Source organism: Phascolarctos cinereus, unplaced genomic scaffold (genome assembly GCF_003287225.1).
Source record: "Phascolarctos cinereus isolate Bilbo 61053 unplaced genomic scaffold, phaCin_HiC Scaffold_4;HRSCAF=312, whole genome shotgun sequence".
Taxonomy (NCBI): domain Eukaryota; kingdom Metazoa; phylum Chordata; class Mammalia; order Diprotodontia; family Phascolarctidae; genus Phascolarctos; species Phascolarctos cinereus.
Window position 1 is genome coordinate 424,958,474 of NW_027555847.1, and position 24,141 is coordinate 424,982,614.

At 36.3% G+C, this 24,141-nt stretch overlaps 1 protein-coding gene across 1 annotated transcript in view; it reads right to left on the reverse strand.

Annotated features, from left to right (window-relative positions):
• The window catches only part of CDH12 (cadherin 12), a 1,313,162-nt gene that overhangs the window by 1,055,411 nt on the left and 233,610 nt on the right, over nucleotides 1–24,141 (reverse strand). The window lies entirely within an intron of this gene.

Here is a 24,141-nt window from a genome sequence, read left to right on the forward strand (position 1 = left end):
GAAAGTACTTTTGGACATGCATCCTCCATGATATTGTCCTAAGATAAAACAACATGATAACTTCACAACTAAACACAACAATAATCATTAAGTCATTTAAGCCATCTTGTAAAGCCAGCTAAATATTCTAGAATACTAGGCATCATTAATTACTTTTCTTCTTCTAGACAGTTATGCTTTATGATGCTTTCCTTATCTTACATTTAAGAACCTCCCTATTGACTTTTTTTGGCTTTATCTTACAACTTTCCATTCTATACTCTACTATTTAGTTAAACCAGAGTATTCCAGGAACATATCTTATATTTTCCAATGTAATTGACTCGAGGACAGCTAGGTGGTACAGTGGATAGAGCACTGGCCCTGGAGTCAGGAGGACCTGAGTTCCAATCCAGCTCAGACACATAATTCTCACTAGCTGTGTGACCCTGGACAAATCACTTAACCCTGACTGCCTCACAAAAACAAACAAACCAATGTAATTGACTTTGCTCACCCAATTCAGAAGATCATAGAATTTAGAGACAGAAGAAACTTTAAAAATCAACTAACCCAATCCCCCTAATCTTACAAGCAAAGATACTAAGGTCTAAAGGTGTTAGTGGTTTCCTCAACATTATACAGTACATAGCACAGTCTGAATTCAAACTCAAATCTTTCTATAAATCTAAGATTTTTTCCCCCATTACTGCTGTCCCTCTTTGTTTCAGTCTGGACTATACCCATTTTTCCTCATCATTGTCCTGGGAAAATCCTACCATTCCTTAAAACCCAGCTCAAAGGTCACTTCCCAAATCCTCCAGGAGGTAATAATCTGTCTGTCCTAATCCTTTAAGCAGTATTTATTTTTAGTTCAGTATACTTAAAAAACATAAAATGTTAGAGTTAAAAGGGATCTTAGAGACCTATTTAACCCTTTCTGCTTATTTAGAGGATACTAAATCCCAAAGACAATATGAGATAACTCAAGGATTCTGAATCTGAAGTCCTCAAACTTAGAGGTGCGCGCGCACGCGCGCACACACACACACACACACACACACATATAATACAAACACATATACACATATACATATATATATATACACAAAATGTGTGCATATGTGTATATTTATATATTTAATTGTATTTCAATAGAGAGAGGTAAAGCTTTTGTTAAGCACTTGTATATAAGGCAGTGTGTTAGTAAATTTTCAAGTGCTTAATAAATATAATTGAGTTTCTTTGTTGCCCTATGTATTTTATATTATATATTTAAAAGCATTATTCTCAGAAGGGGTCTATAGGCCTCACTAGATTGCCCAAGGTATTTATGACACAAAAAGGCTAACAATTCCCATGAAAGAGTAAGCTTGTGGCAGATGTAGGACAACTATTCAGATAGAAGCCAGCTTTTCTGACTCAAATTGTCATGTTCATTCATCTACACAATTATTTTGTATTATATTATATACATTCCCCTTTCCCCTACTATAATGAAATTTCCACATGGGCAGAGTCTGATTCTTATTCATCATTGTACTTCCCACCACCTCAATGTTTTGTATATCACAGGTTCTTAAAAAATGGTTATGGGGGGCAGCTAGGTGGTGCAGTGGAGAGAGCACCGGCCCTGGAGTCAGGAGGACCTGAGTTCAAATCCGGCCTCAGAAACATAACACACTAGCTGTGTGACCCTGGGCAAGCCACTTAATCCCAACTGCCTCGCCAAAAAAAAAGAAAGAAAAGAAAGAAAAAAAGAAAAAAAATGATTATGGAAAATTATATCAAAAGGGCTGTGCTCTGTTGACTAAGATAATGCTCTTTGCCCAGGAATACCAATGCTATCAGGGACAATGCACAAGTTATTTTGGGACTCTCTCTTCCCAATTAAAATAGGGTAAGTGATATAAATCACATTTCAGGGTCAATCCTGGGGATTGGTCATATAAACAGGCAAAAAAGCTGGTTAATTTGAGTGGGGAACAGGTAGGGTATTTGCTAATTGGTAGGATAGGTTAAACGAGAAATTTCAATGTAGCTAAGAGGTGTTAAATGTTTAGGATGGGAATCTATGGACAATGAAGTCAAAATCTCAATACAGGAGCAAGAAACCTAGTTAGAAAAGGTTATGGGCTAGACCCAACATAGGACTCATGGATCATGACAGGACTAGATGGTTCATGAGTAAGCCATGGTTGAGACTAGAGGATGGCAGGGTAAGGACTATCTTGTTCCTTCTGTCCTTGACTTAAAAATGTGCCTTGACATATGGAGTGACTAGGCTCTTCTATAAGTCTAGTGAAGATCTCATAAAGATTGGGAATGGCTGGGAAAGAAAGAACTAAAAGCAAGGAAATCTAAACATATGATAGTGTAGAGGTAGTTTATATACCTAGTGAATAACATAAAAAAAGCTATGTTGTCAGACAAATGAACAGCATGAAAGAATCACTTCACTATATGTTAGCAGTGTTATCTACAAAAATGAGTTGTTGGGATCAAAGGTAATCCACAGAATCAATAATCTATAGCCAAAGTAAAGATCAACAAAATCTAATCAGTGGCATGTTAAAGAAAGGACTGAGATCAAGCAAAGACATTTTACAATTTGTCAATCTCAGGTAGTAAATATACTCCTTATTAAGTTACATTGCGTTGGGGAAAATTTTGAGGCTAGCCTTACTCATCTGATATTATAAATTAACTCCCAGTTGCAGATGTTCCCCATTCACCCTGACTAAAGAAAGCTTTGTTTATACTGAAACAAGATGTGGTTAAGAGACAATAGTCATGGGGTAGCTAGGTGGAACAGTGGAGAAAGCACTGGCCCTGGATTCAGGAGGACCTGAGTTCAAATCCGGCCTCAGACACAAAACACTTACTAGCTGTGTGACCCTGAGCAAGTCACTTAACCCCACTGCCTAGCCAAAAAAAGAGACAATAGTCAGGACTTTCCCCCAAAAGAGTAGCTCTTATAGATTATAAAATGTTAACTGTTGGGGGGTAGCTCAGGAGTTCCTAGTTACCCATAACCCAAGTTGGTCTGTACCAGTCATAGAGGTCCTTCAAGAGGAGTCCATATCTACTAAAAATAGTAATTCATTTTTCTTCAGTTGACAGGTCTTCCCATTGTGGGGAGAGATAGAGGCTTTCTTTGGGTGCAGAAAAGAAGAAAACTCCTTTCAATCCGTAGGATTATTCTTCTTCTCTTGCATCCAGGATGCTAGTAGTGGGACATCTGAGGAGTTGACCACTCACCAGAAAAGAATATATTTGGGGCTCTTTTCCAATAGTGGTAAAGTGATTTGTTTTGATTCATCAGTATTCTACCTGAGCACAGAATTCATTCAGGTGATAGCTGCATGGTAGTAGGAGTAAGGTTTGTGGTGATAGAATATAGGAGAGTTTAGAAATATAGGCTCAATTAGGAATCAAGCCTATGACCAGGTCAATCCTGTGTTCAAATCCTGCCTCTGCCACTTAGCACCTCTGTGACCTTGGGCAAATCATCACCTCGCGAGGCTTAAGTGTACTCAACTATAAAATGACTCAATTGCAAAAAGCCTAGACAGTCTCTGAGGTCCCTTCCAGATCTAGATCTATGATCTTAGGATAACATATAGTTATTAGAAAGGGGATGGGTTTAACATGCCATACATATAAGCTTGTGCCAACAGTAACTTAATCTAAAAGCCATGGGGGGGGGGGAATGGTTAAACCAACAAAAAAATGTAAAAAGCTATTAAGCTGAATGGAGTTTCATTGTACTGCGTGGAAAGAAATAAAATTCATTTGATAGATTTACACAGAGTAGTTTTCACAGGGCTATTGAAACTCCTCTATCCCTTGAGCTTTTCAAACTTTAACCTGGAACAAGGAAATTACAAGAAAAACATAGTGCAGGTAAAAATTCAGCATTGACAGAGGATGGATTAATGATCAAGTGTAGGCAATTCAATCTTTAATTTTTACTATTCCTTTGTTGGTCTCTAGATCTGGCTTTTCTTTATTGTTACAATGCAAGGGAAAAGGCCTCTCATCTCGGATTTATGGTCAGAATGCCCCATAATTCCCAGAGGCAATAATGGAAAAATAAATCACTTTAACTTTACAATGTGCCTATGAAACTTTAGTATTGATGTGTAAATCAAATTAAAGTAAGGTCGCAGAGATACCTGCTTTTCCTAGCCCTTCAAAAAAAATAAGGGCAAGGGAGATTGAAAGGGACAGCAAATATTTAATAATTTTAGGACTTCATGAAATAGGTCTAGCGTTTAATGGTCACTCCCAATTGTTTTTTCAGATCACAAGTCCATATTATAATAGTACTTATTGTTGTCTATTGTACATGAGCTGTTTTTTTTAAAAGCATAGTTATTGTGGTGCTATTTTTTTCTCTTCCTAATTAGAATAAAATTATTTCTGTTGGATTACCAACTTACTACCATTCATTAATTTATTCCACAAACATTCATAAAGTATGTACTGTACACATAACACTCTCTTAAGCCTTGTGGAAAGATATTAGATGAGCTATGATTCTTATCTTCATGGAGTAATTTAGCAGAATCCTGCCTAAATTACAGGATGTAGTCCCACATTAGTCTGATAAAAAGAAAGAAGTATAAGTGTCCCTATTGGCAAAAATTAACAAATAAATAAGTTTGGCCAAATAGTAAACCCAATATGTTCTCTTAGGACAGCTGTGCTTTAAATGAAGCGGATCTAGGTGGAATTCTGGCTCTGACTCTAGTCTTTATTTAGAAAATTACATGATTACACCAGGTAACATTGAAGGCACCTTACAGTTCTAAAATGCCACGAGTCTATTTGTAGAGCATTTGATACTTTTAAAAAAAATTTTACTACTAAAATTACTGGGAATGGTAAGAATGGTGGGAATTTCTATTTCCATTTTGTAGATTAAAAAACAAAAACAAAAAACAATTGAGCCTCAATGATACTAATAGATTAGAGAATAACTATCATTTATATAGCATTTTTTGTTTTTGTTTTTGTTTTTTGGTGAGACAATCAGGGTTAAATCACTTGCCCAGGGTCACACAGCTAGTGAGTGTCATGTGTCTGAGGTCGGATTTGAACTCAGGTCCTTCTGATTCCAAGGCCCAAGCTGTATCCACTGCGCCACCTAGCTGCCTCCATTTACATAGCATTTTAAGATTAGCAAAACATTTTGTATATCCATTTCATTTCATACAATAATCTTGTGAAGTAAGAGCTATTATTATCCAGTTTCAAAAATGAGGAAACTGAGGCTGAGTGTTTAAGTGACTCACCAAAGGTCACAAAATAGTTTCTGAGACTTGACGTGAATTCAGGTCTTCCAGATTCTAGGCACAGTGCTCTTTTGGAGATAAGCAGAGTCCTATGTGCAAGGATGACTGAAAAATCATGACTAAGTGATTGACTGGCTAGGGGGGGTAAGGATGGGGAAGCAAAAAAACAAAAACACTGAATTTAAAAGTGAGGAGACAGGCTGGTGAATCAGTCCTCTGCTCAGACAGTCCCTGGCTTTTCCCCTTTCTGTTATATGGGACTATGATACCTAATCAGCTTGTGTTAAATAGGGAAAATTACTCCTATTTTCCTGATATGTAAAGGTCACATCATATAAAACACCATCAAACAACACCACCTGAAGGAAAGAGAGAATAGCTGAAGATGAGGTTGTTGACGTGCAGTCATCTAGAAATAATATAACATCTAGGGCCCTACTTTTTACTTAAATCTGTGCCACCTTTGGAAGAGATGGATAGAGCACTGTGGGTGGATCCAAGCTTGAATAAACTAAAGTTGATCTCCCATGTGTGTGATTGAAAAAAGAGAAACTTACATAAAAGTCCTATCAGCTATAGGCTGGAAGGAAAGGGATACCAGGCTTCTGTTGCCCTGGCTGCTGCTTGAGATATTGATGAAAGGAATCAAAAGGGGAAGGACCTGGAAATGCGTGTTTTGTATCTATTGACATTAATTTATTTTGGTTGATAACCATGCTGATGAAAATTTTTATACAGTATATCCTCGCAAGTGCTTTAAAGGAAACACAGTATTTCACCAAAAGAAAAAATGAGTGGGATGGAGTTTTGTGCATTAAACTTAATTTGATGTTGGAAACACAAAGAGGTAGGTAGGTAGTACAGTGCATAGAGCTCTAGGCTTGGAGTCAGGAAGACCTATGTTCAGATATGTCCTCAGATACTTACTAGCTATGTAACCCTGCGCAGTTTCCTCATCTGTAAAATACCTGTAATAATAGCACAGAACCTACTTCCAGTGTTATTGTATCAAATGAGATATTTGTAAACAGTAGTACTCAATAAATGCTTGTTTCATTCCTTCCTTGTACAACCCCTAGAATACCACAACATTATCATACTATTCACAGGGGTAGAGCAAAGGCCTAAGTGAAATTCAACTGTTTTGAGAGCCTGAGGGAAGGACAGACTTGGTGAATATCACAGAAGTCCTCTGATGCTGGACTATGAACATATTAGAGGGCCTGGGGGATTCAACTTCCTCTAATGGTCACATTTTTTAGGAAGACTTTGGGTTACATACCACATTTGTTAAGTCTATCACATTTATTGGAAGCATAATCTTCTAGAATCTTTAAGATGAGTATTTCTTTTTGAATGTTGGCATTATAACATTATGTATTGAGGAGATTAGTAGGTTAAAATTTGGAAGAGTTTATCTTCCTTGCCATTTGAGGTCACAGCTACTTAACTCAGCAAATAGTATAAGGAGAGAAAAAATCTGACAAGTGCTGATCTACTTGGAATTCCCCAACTAGTATATAATTGTGCACAAAAATAGAGTGCTGCCGAGGTAGAAGCATGGCTTGTAGACTTCTACACATCAATTTTTGATTAGACAAATTGTTGTGTGACTAAGAAAGTCATTTAATTGTTCCGAGTCTTAGTTTTATCATCTGTCAAAAGGAGAGAACAAGTAGGTGATTTTTAAAGCTTCTTTAGGTCTCCATTTCACTTCTAAATATATCATACCACATTATAATACAAACCATCAGAAAGAGAGAATATTATAAAGTCAATAAATGTTAAAGGAAGTGAATAAATGGGATCTAAGGTATGATGACCAAAGATATAGTAGCCAATAGAATTTGTATGTACATACACCCTTCAGGATATCAATGTGATAAAAACTGCAAATAATTTATGTACTAGTTTGCCTCTAAACTTCTTAAGAATTTTATGATGTGGGCAGCTAGGTAGTACAATGGATAGAGCACCAGCCCTGGAGTTAGGAGGACCTAACTTCAAATCTGGCCTCAGACACGGCCTCAGACACTTGCTAAATGTGTGACTCTGGCAAATCACTTAACCTCGATTGCCACCAAAAAAAAAAATTACGTCTCTTTGAACAGATAACACCCTATTTCTGATGAAGCGAGTCAAAGAGAGAAACTTTTTTTTTCTGCTGAAGGCTGAAAGGGTGGGCTACTTCCTATTTTATGTTGAAAAATTGAAATTTTAATATATTCAATTCAAGTACAGGTAAAATATTACTCTACTTATGGTTAGAGAGATGCCATATTGATTATTCAAACAGATACTGGATGAACACTAAACACTTTTTAGTAATGACAAGCCCATCTATAAGACAAAATAAAGCAGAGGATAAATATTAAAATGAAAAGTTATACCAAGGTTATGGAGAAAGAAGGCAAATAGAGCAAATCTGTTAAGAAAGAAATAGCAATTATAGTAAACATAATTAGGACTTGGAATAAGAAGATGTGATTCTATTTAAGACATGATTTTCCATAGTGCGCTATGACAGAGCAATAGGAAATAACAGAAAAATATTAAGTATGACATATTGAAATGACAACGGTATCATTATGATTCTTTACCATATATAATATTAAACAACAATGTAACATTGCCAGAATCAAATACCCCAAACTGGGTAAAGTCACTAAATCTAGTTCTTGAAATTTGAAAGAGCCACACCAAAGATTCATGATTTCATTTGTGTCAAAAAAAAAAAAACCTGAAAGCAATATGTGATTTAATAGACAAATCTTAGAGAATTAGAGACGATTATTGACTTGTCCATGGATGCTGATGTTCAGTTGTGTCCTACTCTTCATGACCCCATTTGGGGTTTTCTAAGTAAAGACACTGAAGTGATTTGCCATTTCCTTCTCCAGTCATTTTACAGATGAGGAAACTAAAGGTTAAGTGATTTCTCCAGCGTCTCACAACTAGTGTCTGAGATCAAATTTGACTCCAGGGCTGGCACTCTAACCACTGTACTATCTAGCTGTTCTTAGCCCATGTCAGATGCAGGTCTTGATCCTAGATCTACCCAATTCTCTATCCAATATTCAATGCACCATGCCTCAACAACACACCTGTTATTTGTCTTCTAGCAACTTAATTTGTATAGCCAGATGAACAGAACCAAAGAGCACAGACTAAGAACTGTCTGTCCCTGGAGCATTAGAGAGGCTTGCTTGGTGCAGGGGCTCAGAAGCTCTTGCTGCTGTTGAATTTCCTTGAGTTCATAATGCTTGTTATTCCAAGTAAATTGTCCCATTCTTTACTGCTGATATGATATTAAAGTGATTTGTTATCATGGCAGGATCTGAGAGTAAAGAGTTTACAGTGTTTCCACCGGGATGAGACATGTGAGTTAATAAAAGTAAAACCAAGGAGTAACAGAGGAAACATACCTCCCATACAGGGACTACATGCCACCATCTTAAACACAACATACCCATATTTTTCTAATACCATGTATTGCATATACTAGGTAAAAATAATGATAATAGTAGGTATAAATTACAATTTGTATATCACATTAAATCTTAAATTATTTAAAATATTATCTCATATCATCACAATAAACGTGAGAGGTAGAAACTATTATTATCACCTTTTTATAACTGAGGAAAATTGAGGTAGATAAAAGTTAAATGACTTGCCCTAGATAGATAAAAGTTAAGTAACTTGTCCAGGGTCACCCAGTAAGGAAGCACTGGATTTAGACTCCCCAGGTCTAGCTCTTATCCACTATGCCACTAACTAAATATTTGTAGATCTGAAGTGTGTGTTTGTGTGTGTGTGTGTGTGTGTGTGAGAGAGAGAGAGAGAGACAGAGACAGAGAGACAGAGACAGAGAGACAGACAGATCATTCAAACACTCACATGCTTGGACCAGTACTTGATACAAAGCAAACATTCCAGATTCAGAATCCTCTGAGTCAAAATATATGTTTGAAATAGCTTATAATTCATATAAATGCATTTCTAACTTAAAACTAAGAAAAATGTTGTTGTCTTGTTTTTCTAAGCTCCTCCTTACAGCTAAGAATGCTATATGACTCGCGCTTCCACAATTGCTGGATATAGATTAGGGAAAGGCAGTAAGTGTATCTTACATCTTAATTTTATGACTCAAGTCTCTTTAACTTGGCTTCCCATGTACAATGAAAAATATTATTAGATCATAGATTTAAAATTGAAGATATTTTTGAGGTTATCTATCTAATTTTATTTTATAGATAAAAACTAAGGACTAGAGAGGGGATGTGATTTATCCAAGGTCATACACACAGCTAGTAAGTTGGCAGTTAAATTTGAACTCAGATCATCTTACTCTAAACTTGATTTTTTCCCCCTCAGTTAAAATGTGAACTCCTTAAAGACATGGATTTTTTTTTCTTTTTTTTGTTTTCACAGCACTTGGCACAATTCCTGACATGTAGTAAGCACTTAAATGTTTGTTAATTTTACTTTCTACAAAAAAAATGTGATATAACTACTTAAATGGTAAAAATGTTAATTTATGGTGCAAAATGTTCTAAGACTTATAAAAAATAATTATTTTATTAATGTCCCAAAAGTTATGTGTTCATATCTTGTCACTGATATTGAATTTATCATTTGTTGTATATATTGTTTAGCTCATGTGCTAATTATTTATCATTAGCCCACAGCATTTTTTTTGAATAGAGAAAGGAATAGGGTCCAGTGATTAAAACTAAATCCAAATGATTCATTTTTAGAAAGTATTTTCAAGATGGATGTTATTTCATTTTAAAAACTTTTGTATTCTCCCTATAACCTTTCCCATTATCTAGTGAACTCTGTAGAAACTTGATAAACATGATAAATTCAATATTTCTTTTATAAACTTTTTTTTTTCCCAGTTAAGTTGTGCAGTAGATAAAGCTCAGGGCCTGGAGGCAGGAAGACACCTTCCTGAGTTCAAACCAGCTGCAAGTATTTACTAGAGGTGCAACCCTGGGCAAGTCACTTAACCCTGTTTGCGTCAGTTTCATCATCAATAAAATGAGCTGGAGAAGGAAATGGCAAATCACTCCAATATCTTTGCCAAGAGAAAACACCCAAATGGAGTGAACAAAGAATCAGACATCACTGAAAAGTGACTCAACAAACCTTTATTTTTCCCCCTCTCAATGGATCAAAAAATGTTGCTTTGAAAATAACATTTTGATGAGATTATCATTACACATTTATCGTTTGTTTGCTGATCTAGTCCTTTCATGGCAGACCTCTCCTTTAATCTGACTGCTTGTTTTGTTTCTCCTTATCATATAGTCAAATGGGGAAAAGAAAATTCACGTTGTTTCTTATCTCAGAGAAAGGAGTATTGATCCATGCTCCCTATAGTAGACAAATCTGGATCAACTTCTAAAGTGACTTTGTCACCAAGGGATGGATACTCTTTCCCTATTCTAGTTTTCAGGAACTCTAAGCTGCTAAAGTACTGAAAGATGACAGAGAAAGACTGAGTCCTTGCCATTTATTATTTTGCTACCTAAGCTCTGAAGTGGATATCCAAAGGGCTGATTTTAGTCTCAGCTCTTTAAATCACAAACTGTGATACTACAGGTGAGAAGGAAACCTCACAGGGCCCCTTATTCCTCACTTATAAAAGCAAGACACTGAAGAAGGGTGTCACTCTAAGGTTCAACAATATATGATATGACAGTATGGAATATTTTTTAATTTGAATTATGTATTATTACTTGTTTTATTTCACATATTGTATTTTGGTACCTAATAAATATTTGTCAGATTGTTTTTATTTATGTTATTGCTCATTTGCAGATTGTAGCTGGGAAAATTCTGAGAAACAATGCCCCCTAAATGGAGATGAGGATGGTACTAGCTAGTTATTACAATACCTTGGAAATACCCCTAAAAGGCTTACCTTAATTGTACACGGCTAATAATACCTCCTCCTCTTGTGAGTTCTATAGGTGTTATCGGCCCTTCCCACTGATGATTTCTTCCTTCCTTCCTTTCTTCCTTCCTTCCTTTCCTCCTTTCCTCCTTTCTTCCTTCCTTTCTTTCTCTTTCTTCTTTCTTTCTTTCTTTCTTTCTTTCTTTCTTTCTTTCTTTCTTTCTTTCTTTCTTTCTTTCTTTCTTTTCTTTCTTTCTTTCTTTCCTTCTTTCTTTCTTTCCTTCTCTCTCTCTCTCTCTCTCTTTCTCTCTCTCTCTCTCTCTCTCTCTCTCTCTCTCTCTCTCTCTCTCTCTCTCTCTCTCTCTTTTCTTTTCTTGTTTTGCATGGCAATTGGGGTTAAGTGACTTGCCCAGGGTCACACAGCTAGTGAGTATCATGTGTCTGAGATTGGATTTGAACTCAGGTCCTCCTGACTCTAGGGCCAGTGCTCTAGCCACTGCACCACTTAGCTGACCCCTGGTTTATTTATTTCTGGGAAAAGTATACTCCATGTTTATGGGGAAAATGTTTTGTTGCTACTTTTCCAAAAAAAAAATCAATTCATTTAATGTCTTTGCTTTCCATTAATTATGTCTTCTAGAGGACACAGCTAATTTTATTGGTGGAGACTTGTGAGCCACAGAATTAGAGTAATTTGAAATTTGAGTAGCCATTGCTCTGGGGACATACACTGTGGGTTAGGAGGGAATGCCCTCAGGTATTATATTAAAATATAGTGTCCAGAAGTGAACACAATACTTTAGATGTGGTCTAACCATTTCAGCATACAAGAAGCCCTTCTCCTTATTCCAAAAACTATATGCCTCTTTTAAAGTTTTCTAGGTTGCTATAACAAAGTATCAACCAATAATGAGTATACAGTCTAATAAAATTCCTAGACTTTTTTTTTCAGACAAACTACTATCTAACCATGGCTCGCTCATCATGTACTTGTGAAATCGATTTTTTTGAACTGAAGTGCAAGATTTTATATTTATCTGTATTAAATTTCATCTTTTTAGATTTGGCTCAATTTTCTCTAGCCTGTCAAGATATTCTCAGATCTTGACTTTATCATCCAGTGTGCTATCTATTCTTTCCCGTTTTGTGTCATTTGGAAATTTGACAAGCATGCCATTTATATCTTTAAAGCAATGGGTTTTTTAAAAGGTTAAACAAACCAGGGTCAAACATGAATGAAAAGGAAATAAGGTTAGTCTGGCATGACCTATTTCTTGATGAAACCTTACTAGCTTTTTTATTTTTCTTTTCTTTTTCCAATTCTTGAATAATTCATGCTAGAATTACTCCAAAATGAAAGTGAAGCCCACTGCCCAATAGAATGCATATTCAATTTTCTTCCCCTATTTAGTCCTAAAGTGCCTCTCCAATTTTCCAGCATCTTTCAGTTGTTGCTGATAATGGTTCAGCTAGCACATTTGACAGCTCTTAAAGTATTCAAAGATGCACGTAATCTAGGTGATCTAAACTTTACGGGCAGCTAGCTGTGTTCTTCAAAGCTCCTTGCTTATCTGGGTTCTCAGCTTTCCACTAGCTAAATTTGTTGCATACTTTTCAGTGTAATTATCATTTTCCTTGGCAGTAACATAAGAATCAAAATTTTGAATTTAAGCACTTCCACCTTCTTTTTTTCAGTTATCATTGTTCCAAACATACTGAATGGTAACAGTTCTACATATTCTTTGAGTCTTGTCTTTCCCAAATATCATCATTTATATATGTCCTTATGTTCTCTAACTAGTCTTTGCTCACTATGAACTTTATCACTCCCCACACTAATCTTACAGAGCTGTGACAAACATTTTACAAATTCTGTTACTTCACCTTGCTCATATTAGATCAAAACAGATCAAAAATAAAATAAGATGTCACCAGATTGGATGGTGACTCCTCTGTGTATCTACACTAGTCCCTTCAGATAACTTGCCTTTCAGTTTTCCACATTGGAATTATTATTTTTTTTTCCTGTCTTCAGAATCTCATTTTGCAAAGGTTCCCATAGGATAGACTTCTGTAGAATTTTAGTCCACAGGATCCTACCTGTCTTTCCTTTGAAAGAGTTGAAATCCAAGGTTGAATGAGTACTTTCTAAGGATTTTGTAGAAGCAGTAATTCAGACACATTACCTTCCTATGCAAAAGTAAGGAGTGAATTAAGATCTCTTATAAACTAGAAGGTTATTTGATGCTTTTAGGGACATACGGATGACTTTTCTCATGCTGAAGCTCAGACTGTAGGTTGTGGCTTCCATTGTTTATAAAGGTCCTTAGCACAGATTCATGGACCACAAAAGAAAATAGTTATCCCTTTCACATTGTGACTTTCCTAATCATGGTTTCAATACATAGCGGACTGGCATAAGAAATTAAATAGAAATTTTTTGAGAGTTTTGCAGAAGCCACAGATGACATGGGAAAGCCAGCAGATGATACAAATCCTATGACCAAATACTTAACCCAACTCTTATAGTAAGGTACTATAAACACCCAGTAAAAGAAAAAGAAAAAAAAAATCAGACTTCTTTGGCATGAAGGGAGGGCCAAAACATTTTACTCAGATTTTCCAGATCCTGGCGATGCCCTGCCCCTAATCCCTGAGATGTAGAAGGGATAACTATAGTTATGTTGCTATTGTTGTGCTTTTTGTTTATCCTTTGTTCTCAAAGAGGACCAGTGACATCAGGAAGGTGATGCCATGACTTGCAAGTAAACTGGATTTACATGAAGTAGGGCTGTGTAAAGTCACCAGCCTCACTCTCTCCTCCAGAGCCATCTGGGGGTCTAGTGGCAAGATTAGGACGGCTAGAAATGGCCCCCCATTAAGTGGGAGACCTTGGCCTTTTTAAGCTTAGGTCTTTCCCAGGTCTCAGTGTGTCTGAGGCAATGCCCATTCAGTGATTAAGGCTAGGTAAGAAATGAGACAAAAAATGGCCTCTTTTACCTAGTCAAGAAAAAAAAATCAATCTGGAAGGGGAAGACCCTCAGGGTTTCTGGCCAAAACAGAAGTAATTGCTATTTATACTCATTCAGAGCCATTTGCAGTCATTCTGATCTATATCTTGCCATTGGACCCAGATGACTCTGGAGGACAGCATGAGGCTGGTGACTTTGCACAGCTCTGCCTCACTTAAATCCAAGTCACTTGCAAGTCATGGCATCACCTTCCTGATGTCACTGATCCTCTTTGAGAAAGAAGGACAAACAACAATCTGTGAATAGCAGTAGCTGCCCCACTGGGGATCCAAGTGGTTATTTCAGGTTGAGCAGTACTTCTTCCCTCTTTCCCTTCCTCCCTCTTTTCTTTTCTTCTTCCTCCTTCCTTCCTTCCTTCTCTTCTTCCTTCTTCCTTTTCTTCCTTCCTTCCTTCCTTCCTTCCTTCCTTCCCTCCCTCCTCTCCCTCTGCCCACATAGGTAATCATATCCTAACTGTGGGTACTCTGCCCAAAGGAATATAAATTTGCTAAAATCTCACAAGATATCTGGAGCTTTATGGGCTAGATTTCTTTTTTAAGAACCATGCCTTAAATCTAAGTCACCCTGGCTCTCACTGATTGGCCAACAATAGGTCCAGCCCAAGCCTCACTGGTCATTGCTTGAGTTTTGATGGCTGTGAGTGAGTGTAAATTGTTGCTGTTTTGGCCAGAAACCCTGCCTGAGGGGTTCCCCCCCAGATTGCTTTTTTTTTCCCTTGACTGGGTAAAGGAGGTCTTTTTTTTTTTGCCTCAATTCTTACCTAGCCTTAATCACTCTATGGGCGTTGCCTCAAACAAACTGAGACTTGGGAAAGACATTGCTATTAAGAACGTATAACACAGCCCTTACACCACAGTGATGCTCACAAAAGAAGGAACCTAACCAGTCAAGCCCGTAAGAGGAAACTTCTGAGAAAGAAGGGGGAGAGGGACAATAGTCTCTCTACCCCCAACACATTCTCATTAGAGGAAGACACTGTGAACATGGAAAGGGAAGAGAAATGGGATTCATGCCTAGAATGGTAGAAGGCAATGTCTTCATCAAAAGCTGAACACAAATTAGGCACACTGAATAAAGAAGATTCATAATCCTATAAGGAGTCTAGCAGAAAGCTACATAAAAGTTAATAAGGAATTTTATGAGAATTCTACAAAGGGAGAAAAGGATTTTTAGCAAAGGAATTTTGAGGAATTGGGAATGACTTGTTTTGCCAGATCTTGTGCAATAAGTTTGAGGCCACTTTACCCTGGAATCATAAGGTATTTGTAGGAAAGTATGTCCCTGTTACGTATGAAGGGTTGTTTTATACCAACTGCTCTTATTATTATTATAAATATGTTTCTAAAGCTAATTAAGTCTATTTGACTAACTGACATAAACTGACAAGTACCCAGGTTGGGGCTCATAAGCTATATTAGAAAACCACCTGCAACGCCTCAATGTTAGCTGTCCTCCCAGAGACCCAGCCTGCCAGTGCTAGTGGTGGTTAAGATAGTGGAGCCAGAATATGTGCTACACATGTATACAAAAAAAAAATCATTATGTAAAAATAAGATAAGCTTCATGTGTTCTCTTTTGAATGTGTTTTAAACAGGAAAACTAAAGTTCCAAATACATTTGGCTTTATCATAGAATATGAATCTGTACAAAAGTGGGTATATCTCCCAAAATGTTTTTCTCTGAATATTTATATGATTAAAAGTCCTAGTGTTAGACAGAATAAAGCAAAGTTTACTAACCTGTAATTTAATTTTATTCTTGGCTTTTAGTTGATCCAAAGAAGTCAAATGGGATAATCTCTAAGAAAGGGAAAAATCTTCCCAAACAAGAGAAAATATAATGTCTCAGGAGCACTATTGAATTTTTTTCCTTTCCAACCCCTTAATAATACTCCTTCATTGCTCTGCCAGGTTCTGCTGAATGGATCGGAGATAAATCAAAAAACTTGCAATGTAGCAAAAGTAAAGAACTCTGTTTCTCCATAAATTAAGTGTGTTTCACTGAAGGTTAGTTTCCTCCTATCAAATAATTTTCCTGCAGATACAGGACTGTGAAAAGCGAGATGCTTTAACAGATTTGAAATTTATTAGAATCTTTTAACTTATAGCTTAGTGGTTCAGATTTTTTTCTGTTTAGAGTTATTGTAGTAATTGTCTGATGGTCAAATAAGTGGGTGCCAAGTGACTTGGTATTTCTCTAGTTTTCAGAGTTTTCAAAATATGGCTAGAGTTCAAACAACTTAAACACTAAGCAATTGAATTGAGTCAAAAAATTTGATCTGCTCATCATATGGAATCATTTTGAACCAAAATACTGAGCACACCATGAAAGAAAACAAAACAAACAAAAAACCCCTAAGTCTCACTTGTTTCTAATTTCAACAAATAGTTGTACCTTGTACATGTGCCAGTGAACTACATACTCCTTTTTTCCCAGATCGCTCGTTACATGCCAGTTCATCATCCAATAGGATCCAGTGGTCCTTTTTAAACAGTCTCACATTCCCCCTTCACCCAGATTTTAAATCCATGTTTTGTTTTGTTTTTTAATCTCCTCAGATTGAATTAAATTGGACACTGAAATGGGAAATGGGGTAAAAAGGTGGCAGAGTGGATAGAGTGCTGGGCCTGGAGTGATGAAGACCTGAGTTCAAATTCAGACTCAGACACTATCTGCGTGACCAAGGGCAAGTCCCTTACCTTCTACAAAACAGAGGTAACAGGGGCAGTGAGGTTGTGCAGTAGATAGAGCACCAGCCCTGAAGTCAGGAGGACCTGAGTTCAAATTTGGTCTCAGACCAAACACTTGACACTTACTATAGCTGTGTGACCCTGGGCAAGTCACTTAACCCCAATTGCCTAAAAAAAATTAAAATAAAATAAAATAGGGATAACAACACCTATCTTTCAGGGTTGTTGTTAGGATCAAATGAGATGGTATTAGCATAGTGCTGGAACATAATATTCTCTACATGAATACTACCTGTTATTACAATTAAAAATGAGAGAGAAAGAGAGAGAGAAGATTATATAATCCTATGAAAACAGAGAAACATGATTTTTTTTAAGTAGGTAATCAAAGTTTGGAACAGAAGGTAATGAGGTAGGGCAAACTGTTGGAGTTGTAGAAACTTTACCCTTCTTTTCCCTCTAGTAACTTGGTGGTAACTTGAGAGTATGAGAAGGGAATCCTGATTCAGTACAGATTGCCTGTTACCCTGTGGGACTATTTAGGGCAAGGGATATTAGCCTTTGATATACAGACAGATTGCAGAAGGTCTGTGAAATTGGATGGGAAAATTATATCTTTATTTTTAATATTCTGTAACTGAAATTTGCTATTTCCTACATTTGGGAATGTAGGCAGTTAACTAATAGTTTCAGACCAGCCGCAGCAGACTACTAAAAGAATCGATAATAGCAAAAACAACAAGATTAAGAATCCAAATACATTTGGGTCTATAAAGATTATCCAGCAATTTTAGCTACTTGGTGGGCAGCATCTCTGGACCATTATTATAGTGGAAGATATCTTTCTACTCATAGCTCTGCTACTTCCTAGATGTATGTAACCTTGGACATGTCATTGAACCTCTCTAGACTTTAGTTTCCTCACCTGTAAAATGATAAAGTTTGACCAAATGTCTTTCTTACATAAAGTCCTAGGAAGCTCTCAATCTTTGATTGTCTTCAATTCTCTCACATATTTGACTGTTCTAGTAATTTTCAATGTTTACTCCTTTGTATGTATTTAGAGTACCATGCTGTCTCAATCAAGTTCATTTTAAATATTCATGAATCATCTTATACTTGTAAATATTCCTGTTTCTTCATCTCATACTTTCAACATGCCTATCATTTTCTTTTTTATTTATGGATATAACAAACATGAAAATATATTTATACAATAATGTTGACTAACTTCTCCTAAATATTCTCTGAGTTTCATGACATTATTCTTTCTTGGTTCTCCTCCTACTTATCTGAGCTCTCTTTTTTAGTCTACTTTGTTAGCTCTTTATCCAGATCACTGTCACTTCACCAATTTTGGGTGTTCCCAAGGCTCTACCCTGTTCTCTTTCTAGAGATTGTTTCTTATGACCTCCTCAGTTTTCATGAGCTTTCATGGGTTTAATGATTACTGATATGAATAATTCATAAATCTACACAAGTAGTTCCAGTCTTCTTGAGTTTTAGTCATACATCATCAACTGTCTATTGCAGGGGTGGGGAACCTGTGGCCTTGAGGCTATACGTGGCCTACTAGGTCCTTGGATGGGGCCTTTTGACTGAGTCCAAGTTTTACAGAACAAATCCTTTTATTAAGGGGATTTGTTCTGTGAAGTTTGGATTCAGTCAAAGGGCCACACTTGAGGACCTGGACGGCCACATGTGACCTTGAGACTGCAAGTTCCCCCTCACCTGTTCTATTGGATATTGCATCTCTCAGAGACATCAAACTTTATATATCCAAAACAAAACTTGAGTAGAAGAAAATGTGCATCCTTTCTCTCCCCCTCTACCTTTTTTTTGGTGTTTAGCTATAGAATTTTTTTAAAGTACTATACAAGGAGTCCAACAGAAAGCTATCCTAGTAAGAAAATCCATTAGACCCCAAAAGGGGAAAAAAGGGCTTCCAGAAAGCTTCCTTGGCTTCCAGGAGTTGTGAGAGACTCCTTTGCTATATGAGCCCCCCAAGCTCAAGTCTATTTTTCCTATAGATTCTCTTTGTGCTTGGGGGAGATAGAACCATTCCCATCCATACATACACCCATTTCATAGGATGTTTTATAAGAGTTGTTCTTATTACATCATCTTAGTATGCCCATTTATGAGACCTATTTAAGTATGGCTGGCTAGTTAATATCTACCAATAATCAGTGGGAGAAGCATATAGTGAAGGCTAATGAACAATAACACCCAAAAAACTCCCAAAGTCCTCAGCTACTATGGGTTAGGATTAGAAGATTGAGCCCAGAACATTAGGTAAAAAAAAAAATCAACTAAAAACACTATGTAAATGTGAGCTACTATTATTAATACATGATTATTTTCTAGACTGCAACTGGAGTCTTCTATAATTTCATCCAATTTCTAACACAGGCCCTTCAAATCAGTCACTTGAATATTACAGTTTTCCCATCTATATAATGAAAGGGCTAGACTTCATGATCTCTAAAGTCCTTTTCAGTTCTTCTCTTTTAAGGTTTCTTTCCCTAAGTAATTATCATTTTCTTTATGCTTAACTCTTACTTAGCTACCCATTTTGAACTATATTTGCCTTCGTTAATAGGCTAACATATATTTTTAAGATAATCACAAGTATACTTTTTCTTTACCCAATGAATTTTAGGCTCTCCAAGACTATATACCATTCTGCTTATTTCTTAGATAGCCATAATAATCTCAATTGTTAAATAATTTGTTAACAAAAGTTGAAAATAGGGGCATATTTGCCTTCCTCCCATTTAAGAAGGAACAATTCTGAATAATAACTCATAGTAGAGTTTATATTTTGTGTATTTTTGAGATAATTCTCACTTTTAAATTAGTAATGCAGAATTTAGTACTGGAAAAGGTCTCAGAATATTTAGTGCAATATTTACATTTATATATGAAGAAGCTCAGGTTTAGAGAGGCTGTGACTTTTCCAAGGGCACTCTGCTAATTAGAGACAGAGTAGGCATAAACCTTAGCCTTCCTCATACCTTGTCTAGGCCATTTTCTAATTTATCAAGCTAACTCTCATTAATAGGCTTAGCATTCAAATATTTTGTTTATTATATAAGCAAGAATTTTAACTCAGTGAGAACTGAAAGAATGAACTATAGTCTCAAGAAAAATGTGAAACAGGAAAAAAAAAGTTTTTACTTCAACATTTTTGATGATTATGGAGCTAGAACAAGTATATTTATCCTGGATTCCATGTATAGATATCATGGAGTCCAGAAACTTGTATAAGACTGAAAATCTTCAGAAAGTGCCATCCACGAAATGTTTTCTGGCTCTGTTTCTGACTCTCCAAAGGTGGGGAACCTATGGCCTCCAGGTCACATGTAGCCCTCTAGGTCCTTGTGTGGGGCCTTTTGACTGAGTCCAAGTTTTACAAAACAAATCCTTTTATTAAGGGGATTTGTTCTGTGAAGTTTGGGTTCGGTCAAAGGGCTGTACTTGAGGTCCTAGAGGGTCACATGTGACCTTGAGGCCACAGGTTCCCCACCCGTGAGTCTAGACTACACTACCATTTCTTATCTTATTTGTCACCCTGGAAGTGTTCCATAGCCCATGTATTCTCACAATGGAACCTCCATCCATCCTATGGCCTCCTTCTCCCATCTATGACTTCTCCTGGAACATCCATTTTGAAAAAGGGTTCCCATCAACCATGCCACATTCCTCTCCTTGTGAATTGTGAGACGTTACCACTACCATGCCCACTTCAGCTCCATTTTAATGTGTTTATCCCACAGTAAAATGTAAGCAACCTTACAGACAGGAATTCTTTTTATTTTTGTCTGTACTCATATACTTAGCCCTTAGTGTTGGGTACATACTAATCACTTAATAAATGCTTGTTGATTGCTTCATGTCTAACCGAAATTTTGCACTTCCTTTAATTATGAATAGAGGCAACAAATCAGATTGTTATTAGGTTTTACCGCACTGTCAAAAAGGACTGTGGCATTCATGAACATACACACGCATCCTTGAACTTGAGTTAGAAAGGACCTCAGAAGACACCTGACCTAATTAGCCTCTACATTTTACAGATGAACATATACCTTACTATCAGCTGTAGAGGGGATACCCATTTTTTGTGCAGTTGATTGAGGAAATTGAGTAGGTTCACAGGATCAGCATGTCTACAATATTTATTTAGAAGCTGTGTAATCACACAGCTTTGAAGTTTGCAAGAAAAGAACCATTCTCTCTTCTCCCAGTGTCTTCCTCACAAATACTTTCCTGGTACCCAAAATCCCCAGTTTTCCTACTCTCTTGGGGTGTGTTCCTGCAAGCTGATTTTATAACAGAAAGACATTCAAAACATCATCAGCCAGTATCAAACAATCTGAAATAGTTTAACACTGGTGAACAGGGTCTAGAAGGTGTAAGAAATGACACAGGTCAGTTTTCATTGATATCAGGGATAGCTAAAGTACATGGAGTGCTCCTTTAGGGCAGGCATAACTGACAACAAAGCAAAAATTAAAATGTAAGCCTTCTGAGGGCAGGGCACATTAAATGTTTTATCTTGATTTCCCCAGCACAGTGCTTGGCACATACCAGACTCCTAAATGCTTGATTGGGCAATTGATTGTAGCAAGGCTGAAAAATAGTAGAATACTAGAAACAAATTCATAATTTCACACCTTTGCCTAGGCTTGATCTTTGAAAAATAAAACAACGTTCGGAAAGAAAGGATCGTCTTTGAAAATCCCACTGTAACATCACATTAATACTAACCTTTACCTGTTAAATTCTGTATAATATCCTAATATGAACAAGGTACGTTAGTCTTTGTAATTAGCATCAAGTTTTAGAAAACTGTTGACGGAACTGTTGTCAGATATTTTGTTGTTGTTGTTCAGTCTTGCTTGACTGTTTGTGACTCCATTTGGGGTTTTCTTGCTGGAGTGGTTTGCCATTTCTTACTCCATTTTACAAATGAGAAAACTGAGGATTGAATGACTTGCTCAAGGTCTCTGTAACCAATCATGTTGCCCTTAATTCCGTGATGTTATCTACCCTTTTCTATTCTTTGTTCTGTATTCCCTAAAACCTGTAAAAAGGGACCTCTCTGTCTGCTTGGGTTGTTTGGCATTAATGGAGGCAAGCCATGGACCTATTTAATGACAGGTAGAATGCCCCACTAATAAACATTATCTGGCACAGAGTTCTGCCTCAGTTTACTCTTTTGTTAAAATCTCAATGTGACATAAGTAACACAAGTGGGTATGGATGCTGGGTGTAATAAGGAGGCAACAACTTATCAAGAATTCCTTGTACACAAGAAATAATGCAAAAGAAACCAATGAAGAAAAAAAAAGACCTGGGGTAGAGACCAAGGACTTGGGTTCAAATCTCAATTTATAATTTGCTACCTGTGTGAGCTCTAGCAAGTTACATACTTCATAAGACATAGCTGTTGTTTTTTTTTTACATGTAAAATGAAGTAGTTAGACTAGATATCCTTTAAGAACCCTTCAAGCTCTGCATCTAGGATCCTATATTCCCATGTATGTCTTTTTAAGGAAGTAATTGCATTGAAAAGTTTATCTCTCATAAGTATCTTAATATTTTTAATAAATATTCCATAATCAGAAGCTAAAAGCATTCCCAGTAAGATCACTAGTGAAACAAAAATGCCCATAATCACCACTATTATTCAATATTGTACTAGAAATGTTAGCTTTAGCAATGAGAAGAAAAATAAATTAAAGGAATTAGAATAGGCAATGAGGAAACAAAACTATCATTCTTTGCAGATGATATGGTGGTATACTCAGAGAATCCTAGAGAATCAACTAAAAAACCACTTGAAACAATTAACAACTTTAGCAAAGTCACAGGATGTAAAATAAACCCACATAAATCACTGGCATTTCTATATATTACCAACAAAGCACAGCAGCAAAAAATAACCACAGACAATATAAAATATTTGGGTGTCTACCTGCCAAGACAAACCCAGGAACTATATGAATACAATTATAAAACATTTTTTCACACAAATAAAGTCAGATCTAAATAATTAGAAAAATAACAATCGTTCATGGGTAGGCCAAGCTAATATAATAAAAATGATAATTCTACCTAAATTAAATTACTTATTCAGTGCCATACCAATCAAACTAACAAAAATAATTTTATAGAGCTTACTCATCTGGAAGGAAGAAAAGGTAAAGAATATCAAGGGAATTAAAGGGAAAAAAATGCAAAGGGAGGTAACCTAGCTATCCTAGATCTAAATCTATATTATAAAGTGGCAATCATCAAAGCTATTTGACACTTTCTAACAGAGGAGTGGATCTGTGGAATAGGTTAAGTACACAAGACACAGTAGCAAATGACTATAGTAATCTACTGTTTGATAAATCCAAAGACTCTAGCTTTTGGGATAAGGAGTCACTATTTGAGAGAAACTGCTTGGAAAACTGAAAAATAGTATGGCAGAAACTAGGTATAGACTAACATCTGACATACTATGTGAAGATAAGGTCAAAATAGGTATATGATTCAGACATAAAGAGTGATACCATAAGCAAAATAGGAGTGCAAGGAAGTTTACCTGTAAGATCTATGGAGAAGGGAAAATTTTATGACCAAATAAGAGATAGAGAACATTGTGAAATGCAAAATGGAGGATTTTGATTACATTAAGTTAAAAAGTTTTTTTCACAAACAAAACCAACGCTACCAAGATTAGAAAGCTGGGAAACAATAATTTACAGCAAGTGTCTCTCATAAAGGCCTCATTTTTCAAATATATAGAGAACTGAGTCAAATTTACAAGAATACAAGTCATCCCCCAATTGATAAAAATGGTCAAAAGATATCAACAGTTTTCAGATGAAGAAATTAAAGCTATCTATAAATGCTTTAAATCACTACTGATTAGAGAAATTCAAATCAAAACAATTCTGAAGTACCACCTCATACCTATCAGATTGGCTAATAGGACAGAAAAAGAAAATGATTAATGTTGAATGCGGGAAAATTTGGGCACAAAAATTGTTGCTGGAGTTGTGAACTGATCCAACCCTTATGGAGAATAATTTGGAACTATGCCCAAAGGGCTACAAAACTGTATGTACCCTTTGATCCAGAAATACTGCTACTATGTCTGTATCCCAAAAAGATTATAAAAAAGAGAAAAGAACCTACACATACAAAAATATTTCAGCAACTCTTTTGTAGTGGCAAAG